The sequence below is a fragment of the Haliaeetus albicilla genome, chromosome 21 (assembly GCF_947461875.1).
Source record: "Haliaeetus albicilla chromosome 21, bHalAlb1.1, whole genome shotgun sequence".
Taxonomy (NCBI): Eukaryota; Metazoa; Chordata; class Aves; order Accipitriformes; family Accipitridae; genus Haliaeetus; species Haliaeetus albicilla.
The window spans coordinates 9,593,838-9,607,060 of NC_091503.1; positions in this window are offsets into that span (position 1 = coordinate 9,593,838).

Below are 13,223 nucleotides of genomic sequence, written 5' to 3' on the forward strand. Positions count from 1 at the left end.
ATTGGGCTCTAGAAACTCTTAATTCTAATCAAAGCTTAGATATTGTCCAGATAAAATTGCTTGAAGTGGCAAAGGTGGGAAAAATGAAGGAACTGTAACCCTTTTTATTTTTACATCAGTGAATGATAATTTATGATAATTAAGACTGGAAGTTTGTGTTCCTTTGTTTCCTAGATTGTTTTATTCTTTTCTTGTTGTTCTCAAATCTAAAAATTCAAATCCTCATCTAGCTTAAAAGATGCTTTAACAACCAGAAAGCTCATGAAATAGCACAAGAAAAGTTTGAAAATGTTCTTTGAAGTCAATTGATGATAGGGGGTTTTTTTCCTATGCCTTTTTTTTTTCTCCTTATACCTGACAGCTGACAGAAGTGAGTTGCTTATTAGTTAGGCTTAAAACTTCTTGGCTGTAAATACTTACATAAGCCCCATAATTAATGTTTTGATGAAACTGTCTCTTTTAAAAACTTCAACATCGCATCAAGTTGTGTATATTTTCTGAGATACCTAGTAAGGGTGATATACACAAGGTTAACTCTAGCCCACTGAATTTAAACTCACTGAGTTCTATGTCATCACTAGAGAAAGGCTCATTCGGAATATGACTCTGAGTATAAGGTAAGTTTCAACTACAAATCACTCCCTCTGCTTTCACTACATGTGAACCGGGTTAGAAGGGGATAGAGCAAGATAGCTCATATGAATAGCTCTTAAATTTCAGGCACTCAAGAGAGTACTGCTAGTCTAATTTAGATATTAGAATTATTTGCAAGATGACATAGTTCTTTGGGATACTTTTATGTTTTTAAATAGTTAAAGCAATTCAGTAATACAAATGGCTTATTCATTCATGAAACTGTGCCCTCAGCTGTCAAAAAATATCATCTAATCAGGGCATTACCTTTTTTTCCCCAAGTGAAATTATGCAGCAGTATTCTAAAAATTTGGATGAAATTATGGGTGCATAAAAGTTAATGAGGGGTTTGACACTGAATTCCCAGTGGATCAGGAATTTGTTCTAAAGGACCCATATTAGTTAATACATACTTACTGTGAACTGCATGTGCTGTTTTGTGGTGGGTTGACCTTGGCTGGCCGCCAAACAACTGCCCAGCCACTCTCTCATTCCCTCTCCTCAACAGGACAGGGGGAGAAAAGAGGATGAAAAAGCTCATAGGTCAAGATAAAGATCCCTTACCAATAACCGCCACAGGCAAAACAGACTTGAGGAAAGTTAATTTAATTTATTGCCAATTAAAACAAGAAATTAAAACAACATTGTCTCTCTACCCCCCCTCCCCTTTCCCACAGGGTCAACTTCACTCCTTCATTCCCAACTCCTCCTCCTCCTCCTCCTCTCCCCCGCGGGGCGCAGGGGGACGGGGAAGGGGCGTCCTCGGCCAGCCCAGGGCGGCTCCCCGCTGCCGCTCCTGCCTCCTCAGGCTGTTCCCTGCTCCAGCCTGGGGCCTTCCTTCCCCGGGGCTGCAGGGAAACCCCTGCCCCACCGGGGGCGGGGGGGGTCTCTGCCGGGGCCGCAGGGCCATCTCTGCCGGGGAGGGGGGCCTGGAGCACCTCCTGCCCTCCTCCCGCTCTCCCCTCGGGGCTGGCAGGGCTGTTTCTCACCCCGTTTCCCTCAGCCCTTTTGCCCTTTCTTCCCCAGGCTTTCCCCGAGGCTGAGGGGCTCCGCTGTGCCCGGCGGTGGGGCCGCTGGAGCCGGCGGGAACCGGCGGGAACCGGCTGGGGCCGGTCTGGCCCGGGGCAGCCCCCAGTCTCTCCTCACAGCGGCCCCCGCCCCTGCAGAGCCTCCCGCCACCGCCGCTGCTGCTGGGGCCTGGGCACCTGCACCCGGTTAACGGTTAGACACAGTTATATTTTGTATTTTTTCGTCTGTAAGCTTTGTTTAATCTGTACAAGCTATTTCGTAGAAGTGGTAGGCACTTTCAAATTACAGTGAAAGCCTAGTCCACTAGAAACGTTTTGCTCATGGTAATTTGTGCCTTAGATTTCCAGGGCTGTATATTTTAAACCTGGATCTTACTTAATTTCAGTATGGTTGCAGGCTCACGAAAAGGAAGAAGTAAAAATTTAGAGACCAGTCCGATTAACTACAACATCCCAGAAGATAGTCTATACTATATTCTTAAACAATCAGTGTATAAATACCTAGAGAATAAAAAGAGGAGAGAAAAAAAAAATCCTAATTCCTTCGTCAGGAGAGTTTGCCTGCTGGATGGTAGGGAGGCAATAAATGACTCAATATATTTGAGGAGGCCTTGCCATTTTCCTGTTTAAGTGCTATCACATACAAATAGGGAAACACAGGAAATATGTTTTTGTTAAACTGCAGTTCTCAATCTCCAGGAGAACCACAAACGGTTGTAAAAATTGTGAATAAATTATTAAAATGAAATTGTTATAAAAAAGTAAAAGGTAAACCAAAACAAAAGTAAGAAAATAGGACTCATGCTGGCTACTTGTTGGCAGCAGTTCATTTTTTCAGTGTGCCAACAGCCAGTTCTTGCTGTCTCTTTGTGCTCCTCAGCTCTGGGAGACCTGAGCTCCAGCCAAAGTTTAAAGTGGGTTAGCTTTTCCCTATTCCCAGATGCTATGGGAAAAATCAGCCGGCAATAGATAGCCAAAAAGGTGTTTTCATCTGTAAGAAGTCTGGGAAACACTGATATACAAGAAATCACAGCTGATTGAAAAACTCAGAGTATAATTGTATTTGGTTCTTTATGAGAACTGAGGGGCTTGGGAATAGATTGTGGTCCCTGGGGTCTCTCCTTAGCCTAGTTGTAACCAGTTCATTAACGTCTCAGGTAATGGAAAACACACTGAATGTGCTGGAAACACCAGTGTGGGAAGCGCTGCGAATATGGAGGACTGTATGGGAATTCGTTTCTTCATTTCTTCCATGATTAAAGGTGCAAAGATGCTGAACTAAGAAAAATGAATTCACGGCATAAATGGAAGGCGACAATTTAAGAAGCACACCAGAAGAAGATTTGGGGGTTGAATTGAATCACAAACTGAGTATAAGACAATAGGAGTGATGTATAAAAAAAAGACAAATTTCATCTAGTATGTATTAATGTATGAATTTATGTGAGAAGCCAGGATATCTATTATACTCTACTGATCAAGGAATTATAAAATCTCATTTGAGGTTCTGTATGCAGTTGAGGAACCAGGCTTTCAGAAAGCTAAAACAAGTGAGAATTATCAGCATCTTAGAAAACATTATATATTAAGAAAGTTAGTCCCTGAATTTACTCAGTTTAGGATCAGATGTTAGTAGTCTGTCTTTTAAAAAAAAAAGAGAAAGTCAGAGGGGCAGATATGATGGGAGTCTTGTGACTTTTCTTTTGACTGGGAATGCAGTGAGGGGAAATATATTTTCTTGCAAAAATCTAGATTTGATATTGGAAAAAATGTTTCTATTGTAAGGATAACAGAATACCAGGAAAAGCTACCTAGCACCTGGTTTTGGCATCTCCTTCAAAGTAATATTTCAATGAGACATTAAAAAAAAGAAAAAGTCTCATAAACACCTCCTTATACTCTGTCCTGTATTAGCTCAGGTGTTCTGGACTAGAAGTTTCCTTGAACTGCTTCCCACATCTGCAGTGCTATGCAAGAAGGTACAGATCTTAATGGTCAAACATGGACGTGACTTGAATAAAGATGCTTTTTTGAAATTGTCTGGGCAGGGAGGGAAGTAAATTAAAATAAGGACACCCTCTCCCCACCCAAACAGGAAAACCCAGAAGAAATATGTAGGTTATGTCTTTATTGAGTTCAGCCTATAGAAAAACAGATTTAATCCCCAAGATCCTTAAACCCATCCTAAAATTTTGACTGTTGTTTCAGAAGTTAAGTCCTGAAGAATCGCTGCTCATCCAGGATTTAGCAAAGCATTACTGTAACTTTAATGTAAATAAATGATTCTTTTTTCCCCTCTTAGAATTGTCAATTTCATTTGAAAGAAATACCAGACAGCCTAAAGGTAGGCAGACCTTTTACTTGATGGCTCTTCAATCTAATCACTGTCCATGAGGCCACTTGTGTTCAGTGGTCTTATTACACCTTTTATCTTACTGTTATTATTGTATCTTGTTACCTCTAAAGACTTCAATGAGGCTTAAGTTACTGCTGAACAAATACTTAAATGCTGCTATGCCATAGGCCAATTAAATATGATTAAATTAAAAGCTCCTTTCTGCTGTTATAACAATGCAAATTTATTACTGTAGTAAGTAGTCTTCTTGCAGTATGTGAACTAAATTCCAGCCCAAAAGGAAAACAGTTCTTTGAAAGAAAGATTTGCAATAATCCCATAACCATGTTTAAACCAGTGTTGTCTTTGTATTTTTTGGAACAGTTACTTTGCTTGAATGGAGCACTGGTTATCTTATCAGTTAAGGTATGCCCATATGCCATCGTTGGTTAGCTATAAAACCAAATGATAGAAGAGGAGTTTCGAGATTATATTGCCCAGAGATAATGAGACATTAACAGTAGTACAGTGATGATGGGGAGCTAGGAAAATGCAGAATACAGGGCTGAATTCAATAAGACAACCCCTCCATATGCAAAAATAGAAAGAGCATTAAAGGAGAAAGTCCCTCGATTGTCTCTAGTTGAGCTTAAATTATGTCACTGTCAAAACATAGAGAACAGTCAGAAGTAAGAAGCATTTTTCTTTGCTTGATTTTTATCTTCTTGTTAATGACCTTAGCTTCATACAAAATGTTGCAGGGAACTACCAGTAATAACAGAAAGCCCTATGCTATAGTCTCTGTCCTTTGAGTACCATTCACTTTGGCCAAAAATATTAATTAATTTGAAAATACTAAGATTATTATTGATTCACTAGTAATCTGAAAGATACCACTGTAGAATTCAAAAAATCCATTTTAATTTTGTTAATGTTCCTATTATTGTCTCTACTCCACTGCACCTCTTCTAAGGATTAAAATCTTCCTTCAAAACAGATATCAGGTTACAAGTAGTAGGATTTTAAAACTTGTCTTTGAGTTTATTTAAAAAAAAAAGTAAATCTTGAGGTTTTGTTTTTTGTTTTTTTTTTTTCCCTTGAGCATCAAGAGGTGAAAGGCTAACCTTCTGAATTCCATATTCTGGGCCTTCCGGAAAGTGAGGTAAGTGAGGCTTTTGCTATCAGTTCAGGCATTGCAGTCTACTTTCTTTGGCCTTCCTTGATGTGTACACTTACCTGCTGCAACCACAGAGCAGCTGCAGGAGGTTGTGATATTGTGCCAATATGTTTGTGTTCTTCCCAAACAACTGTCTGCTACATTTTCGAAGTATATCGATTACTCAATATCCATGGATATAATTGCACCCCCTGTGGTCATGCCTACGCTAGCTTGGGTACTGACAGCACTGGGGTAGCAGTGAAGACAATTCTGGCAGCCAGATTGCTGGACTTGCATCTTCAACAGTCTTGTATAGGCACTAGCAAACTCAGGTTGCTGCAGTTTAATTGCTTTTGGCACTTCAAATAGCTGAATGAAGTGTAGATTGATGCTATGTATACGTGCATCTGTCTCTACTCTGATGTCACACACTGCCCCATCTAAATATTCATGAGAGTGGTATACACTGGACATTTTTAACTTGATGAGAATTTTTAATTTTAGAAATAATGGGGGCATTGCTTGCTAGAGAAAAGCTATATTTTCTCTCATTACACCCTCATGAGCTGGAGAAGTACTTTTAAGGACTTTTAAGTGTAAACATTACAGAGGAAGAGGTAGGGCGTAGAAGTGTGACTGATTGACCAGGGATCAGCTGAGAAGTTTTTAGGAGAACAGCCTCTCCAGAATCGAAGAAAGTTGTGATCATTAGGTTATCTACATTATTCTTGATTGTTTGCTTCTTTCAGTAAATAATTTCTTATAATATCAGAACCCTGTAGATCTGTGATTGATTTTTTTTCTTTTGCTACTTATGACATAACATCTACTGATGCTTTCCTCTGGATAAAGAAAAATGTTTGTGAGAAAGAGCTTTGGGATTCATTCTCATATTTTTAGAGCTAAGCAGCAAAATGATATAATAAAGATTTGCCAGATAAACTTGATTGCTTCTTTGATAGAATTATAAAATTAGCAGATGAAAGAAAAGCATAATATGATATGCATTTCCAATTAATTAAGGAAAACATTTGATACTGCATTCTATAAAAGCTCTTCTCTCAAAATTAATTTAAATTGGCTTGAATATGAATGTTATCATGTGGAATAACCATTGGTGGAAGATAGTAAACAAAGGGAAGTGATAAGCTTCAAAATAGTGACTTAGGAGGAAAAGACTACTGGTTTACTGCCAGAGAAGGAGGTCAGGTTATATTCTGTTCCTCCACTAATGACTTAGAAGAGAGAAAGAACAGCACATTAATTAATTTGCAAAGGGTACTAATTTGGGAGGAACTATAAAGGCTAAAGTGCTATGAGGTGTACTTCTGCACTTTAATGCAGAAGATGAACTTGAATACTAAACAAAAGCTGAAAAATATCAACAAACATATTTTATGTAAGATTTTCCAAAACCCAATTTTTGTGAGGTAAGCTGCAGTTCAGCAAAATTCTTATGCATATTCTAAGCTCTCATTGACTTCAGCAAGTGTTAATCATAAGCTCACATGTTGCATGGAATAATGAAGCAGTTAAGCATAGGTTTAGGATTAGGCTTATGCTTAAGTTCTTTGCTTATGTAAATTCTATAAAGCACAAATGAAACCTAAAAATAAAAGTATAAGAATATTAGAAAGATGTAAATGTGATCCTGCATTAATAAGCTTTCTGCTGTATGGCCTAGGTTACTACCTGGAAATAGGATTAAGGAGAATGAGGAAAGAAACCATAATTTCATTTACCATTATATGAATCACAAGTAAACCTTTGTGTCCTCAGACATACTGCTGATGCATCTCCCCTCTTCCCCCTTTTTCTTAAAATATAACACACTATTTAATTAAATAACTGCTTGAGAAAGTGAATTTGTTAGTGCAAGGGATGAAGTTTAAGAAGAAATCATACTCTGTTGAAATCAATGGTAAAACTCTCACAAAATCTAAAGAGGATTAGAATTTCACCAGAACATGGGGATGGCATGCTCCTGTGCAGACCTCCACCTCACGCTGTAACCTTTGCCACCTCAGAAGCAAGATAGTATAGGACTTTTCATTCTGATCTATCATGAAAAAGAAATTGCATGACCTAGAAGAACTTCCTCTTATGGGCTGGAGATGGGGTGGGGGATCAAGAAGGGGTAAAAATAATTTGCAAGACTATGAGCACTTCTAAGGTATGCTTCCACCTTCAAAGTATCTGAATTAACAAAACAAAAAAAGAAAACCACCGAAAAAAAGTGGGGAAGCCTACCAAGACTATGCTCGTGGCCATGTAGCTTTTTTCTCCAGCTTCCACCCAGAAGGGTCCCAGAAAGGACTGCATGCTATCGTACTAGAATCAGAATAAAGACAACCAGGGAGCACATTTGAGGTGTAAATAATTCACAAAAGAACAGCTGTGTGCAGCAATGCTTGCCCACTGTGGATCAGCACACGAAGCTGATGTTCATGTTGTGCTCTCGTACGTGGAACAGGATGAACACTGTGAATCCCTTCCCTACCTGACACTGCTTACATGCAGCCACAAATCACTTCTCGACTGAAATCAGTTTTGCAGGAGGGATGCCTCTAGATTAATTTTTTATTTGCAGCAAAGCTGGATACAAGGGAGAATACAAACCTGTAAATTAATTATTTTGTGGCTGGAAAGGCAGGAAGGCTTCTAACAAATTAAATTTTCAAAATACTTCCAGCTTGTCACCCAAGTAGGCCAGGGTGCACTTGGAGTCCAATTGAAAAATGGAGGTAGATATCATGACTGAGTATATAAATCAGCAGGAATGTGAATGTTAGCCAAAAGAGCTGAGCAACTACAGAACTAGACTTTGTGTGAGCAACATGCCCAGCTAGCTTCAATTTCACACATGCAATGTCCTTGGGATAGTTATTTAGCATCTGACAATTGACTGCCTCCTCAACCATGGCCAGACCTAATTTATTATTAAAGGGAAATGAAAGGACAGAGATTTTATTGAGAACAGAACAATCCTTTAACTAACATTATACTTTTTTTTGCAAAGAGAAGATTGCATGGTCAGAATCAGACTTGAAAAATGGTGTGAATGCAATGCTGGGATATTTGCCTTGGATTCCCAGCAGAAGAAGATTCGTGCTAATGGTGCTAACCGAATCTTTGGGGAACAGTGATGTCACTAAACAGAGGTTTATAAAGGACAGAGAAAATACACATATCCTTCAGCAATTTCTTTCTGGTTTTAGAGGCTTTAGGGAAAAGTTAAGGCAGTCCACACCTGTCAGAGCTGGGCAATTTCCAGTACCAAAATGGGATAGAGAGAGAAGTGCAGAAGCAGAGGATAATGGAGGTGGGGAGAATCAGCTATAGCCTTCATAGTATCTAATTCATTCATCCTTTTCACTGATAAATTCACAATGTCCACAGTGAGAGAAGTCCTTTTAAAGCATCAGTCGGCAAAGTTCAGTGAGCAATGATAGCACCTGTTCATTCATCAGGTTACTCAGATCGTAAAGTAGAATACGAAAATGCTGTTGGAAGCTGGCAAGGAGCTCACATGGACAAAGCTAAGCCTATGAAAATTTATTTCTAGACTAGTTTTATCTTAGGACAAGACATCAATACCTTGAGTATTCATTTAAATTCTTAAAATGTGGAATAATTTACTTATCTGCAAGTGAGAGCAGGGAAAATTCTCTCAAGAAACTGATTTTTGTGATGCTTTGGCTACTGAATGACAACGTCTTCCAGGAACAGGAAGGGATTCAGCAAGCAAAGTCTCAGTTAGGATTTGGGAGTTTACACATACAAAGGTTATTCTCTTTCTGAGTATCAGTTTAAGGATAATTAAAGGCAGAAGGTATAAATTTATAGACAGTCTAGTCTGGCTGTTTGCTCACATGAATAGAAGTTACTTTAAAAAAAAATAAATTTATGATGTCCAAGAGTATGTATTGTTAAGGTTTCATTAGTGTAATGGGAAGAGAATTCAGTGTATTATATATGCTTGAATAATCTGGCTTGTCTTTTTTTCAGAATCACGTGTATGAGTTGTAGAAACTGATATGTGAACAAAGTGCTATGCTTTTGGTTCAGTGGTGCATGCCCAGCTTTCTCTGCACATTCACTGCAGAATCTCAGTAGTGTATTAGTAGGTTCATACAAAGAGACATGGTATGAAGAACTATACCTGAGTGATTCATGAGGACTGGTGCTTAGGTGTATATGCTCTCAGAAGCAGACAAAGCTACATTTCACTGGCAGAAAGAACAAGTAGGACGCAAATAGGATGGATGCATAATTGTACAGCTTACTAAGTTTTTGAAAGAGTTTAGTTAATCATTAGGAAACAGATTTAGAGTGGATCTAGGGCATCTTACCAGCAGGAGCTGACTGAAAGGTAGTAGAATTCTAGAGCAGATGATATTGCAGGCAGCTACCAACTCTTTATTGCTCACAGAAATAAAAAAATTATGAATCCTTTGTAACCAAAAGTATTGATAGCTACCAAAAAGTATTGGCACTGATGTGTAAGCATTCCCTGTGGTGTAAAATTCTCCCACAAAGGAGCAGTTTTATATTTTATCTCATGCTCTGGAATGGACTGTTACGGAATTGGTACCTGTAGCAAACAATGGAAAGGCTGGGGGAAGAAGGAAATGAGTGTTTTACCAGTGCTTTCTGGTGGCAAGTATCCAGGACAAGTGGTTTCTTTTCTAGGATGTTGAGTTACCTGGTAGGCTAAAGGAATTTTGGGAGAGGTGTTTGCAAAGGAAGCTACGGCAGGGCAGGGGTCAAGGTTCCTGATGACAGGTACAGCGACTGTAAGATGCTAGTAGCGGTTAGGTATGCACTGTGGCAACAAATGGCTGGTGACCCAGTAACAGCTGGAAATTATTATGAAAACAGAACAACTTGCTCCATCGTTCCTGAATTGTTCCCAAATGGGACAAAGAAAGAAAGTTCCAGCGTCAGTGAGTCACCACCTTCACATCTTGCCCACCCTACAGTGGTTCCGCACCTGTAATAACAGAGTGCAGCACTTCCATACTCCATGCTGAGCACCGTGTGGGTCTTTGCAGGATTAACACCTCAGAAATGTAGGAAGCCGTAATGAATAAAGCAATGTCATGGTCACAGCTGCAGAAAGCTAACACTGAGTACGCAATGTGATATTGAAACAAAAATAGCTAATAAAATTGGGGCTAAATTCTCACAGGTGTCTTGCCACAGGTCTGTTTTCTGTACAGCTGCAGTGTGACTATATTCAGAATGCTGCATTAAATGTAGTGTACCTCGTTGCCAGAAAAATATTGAAGAGATTTCAGAGAAGAGGTTTAAAAACAATTAGGGAGATGGAGGGATCATTTAGGAGGAAAGATTGGAAGAGTTAGATAGGCATAGATTGGATGGCTGACAGAAGTCCACTAACATGTGAAAGGTAAGAAAACACCGGAAGATAGAGATTATTTAGGATGTTAAATGGAATAATAGCATGTGATATGTCCCAATCTAAGTTCCATTATTCCTAGATACACCTTATTTTACTAGACTAAATAATTCCCTTGAGAGTGATGTCTATTAGGCTGTCACAGGAGTGGCTTGTGCAGCAAGGTTAGCTTATAAATTGCAGTACTTTTCAGAGATGTGACAATACATTTTCTTACAGAGCAGAACTTCAACAACAAATACAAACCACAAGGCTTGTCAGGCTCTGCAGCAGCAGCTTTTGCCCTGCCACTTCCTTCTCTTTCACCTTCTTTTGGACATTTTTTTTGTTTTGCTATCTGCTCTTGACAAACTGTTGGCTCCCTTGGTTCTCTGCCTCTCCAGCTGGCAAACCTGGAGCAATTATGCTCTGTCTTCCTGGACCAATTGCTACCCCCACCAACCAGTAGCTATTTCTCACAAGCATAAATAAGTATTTGGATAGCAAAGAGAAACCATAGAGAATGTAGCTACAAACAACCAGATGCAGAAGGGACACCAGGACAGGACAAATGTGTGTACATCTCATTTTTGCATCCATTTATGCAATATATAACAGCCTTTTAATTTGGAGCAGACCATTCTGTGATGTGGGCTTTCAATTTTGTTTGCAAATTAACAAATTGCAAATGGGGTAAAAGCCCCATTTCTAAAACTAAATAAAACAAAGTACTTGCAAATGAGCAAGGTTATATCCTATTTACTTTTTTGTTTAATTATTTCATGTTTCTGGTCCTCTCTTTTGTTTTCCTTATTCTCCCAGCAGCTCCTACACTACACTATTCCACAGAAGCTGAAAAGTATTTGAGTTTCACATCCTATTCTGTCTTGGTTACTCATACCTGCAGATTTGTCTAGTGTTCTCTGTTTAATGACACTCACTTGTACTGCTTTAAAATCATGAAGTTTCAGAAAAAAATATTATTCTTCAGCTAAGTTTTCTATAGTTAATCTCCCTATTGCTTTGTGTGTGTGAATATGTGTACACACAGACACATGCACACATATGATTTCCTCTATTAAATGGCATTTGGGTCTTATTACAGTGCATACTTGAAGAGCAGTGTAGCAGTGAGCAAATAAATCAATATGAGGCTCTCTAACTCTTTAACAAATACAGTATAGGATGTGTGCTTGAATGCCTTATATCTTAATCAAGTTTTCTTTCAGGGTCAGCAGACAGACACACTGTTTCTGTAAATGTCTTGGTATATCTTTATGGATACGCTGCCCATAAGCAATTTTTATAAGTTTTATCTTCTTGTCTTGTTTGTAAGCTGTAAAAAAAATAGATAGCAGAAATAAACTGAGACTTTTCAGAGACAAAACTATAAAATTAATGGACCTGTATAATCCATTCAAAACAGCAAGACAATATGGCCCAACTTTTATACCTGTTACACTGAAAAATTACAACTGACCCTTACGATCTTCCTAGAGGACATGTAACAAAAAGTCTGAGAGAAATATGTTTAAACTACTGGGGAAGGGCACAAATATGAGTGTTATACTTTCAGATATTATAATTCTTTTGGTTACACTTGGACTTAAATCCACCTAGCAAGTGGATCCCCCAGAAAAAAGTTCTGTATATGTGTTTCATTGCATGTATATGTGTTGAAAATATACAGATCTGGGCCTTTCTATCTTTTTGGAGATCGGAATAGTTTGAGGGGCCATAAAGTAAATAAGAGGATATTTCAAGTTTGTTGCTCAAAAAACCTCACCAAAACCACAACTCCCTCCCCCAAATCTCCAGTTGCTTTCATAATGGAATGGTAATACCTTACCTGAAATATGTAGGCATCGTGCATCTGGTGGGGTGAAACTTATGCTTCAGCCTTTGCCTGGTCTGTGCTCTAGAAATAATGCAGAAGCATGCAATGGTTCTGGGAGCATTTTAAGCTATTTTATGCCAGAATTACACATATGAAGGAAAAAAGTCCTGTCTCCCTAATTCTGGTCTGATGGGGTCAGGAAGAGCATTGGACTGTTGCATGTGGCGACAGTTTCAAACTACCCTTTCCTGAAATATTTGTGGACCTTCGATGTTAGTCTACTAGTGGCACTGACATATGAATTAGTAGTGTCCTGGCCCATGTTATTCATCTCAGCATCTGACTTTTGTGATGGAGTTTGCTCATGTCAGCAGATTGTATTTGATGAACTGACTAGTTTATATCCATTGCTATTCTCAAATACATTTTGTTTCCTCCCTCATTTGTTCTCTGTCAAGAGCTGGTAGAAAGTTTTATGCCTTAATATCATTGATACATTTGTGCAAGGATCACTGCTTTGTGTTATGAAGTGGTAGGCTGTTGCCAATGCCACCAGACCTGCAGCGGTCACTGATAGATGATACCAGGATGCTTGAGTCATCAATCCATGTGTTCTACTTGCTCACCTGAGAAGGCACCTGCTCCATTCTCTGTGGCCCTTGTGATGATGGGAGCAGGTCTGGCACTTGTGGTGTGGTCAGAAAAACAGGTCTGTTTCTTTGTCCTGCTCCAGTGGCAGTGGTTGTGCCCAAGGCTGCTGACAGGTACTCCCAGACAGGACCAGCGCATGACTTGCATACCTTGTTAGTCTTTTTCTTATTTCCTGACAT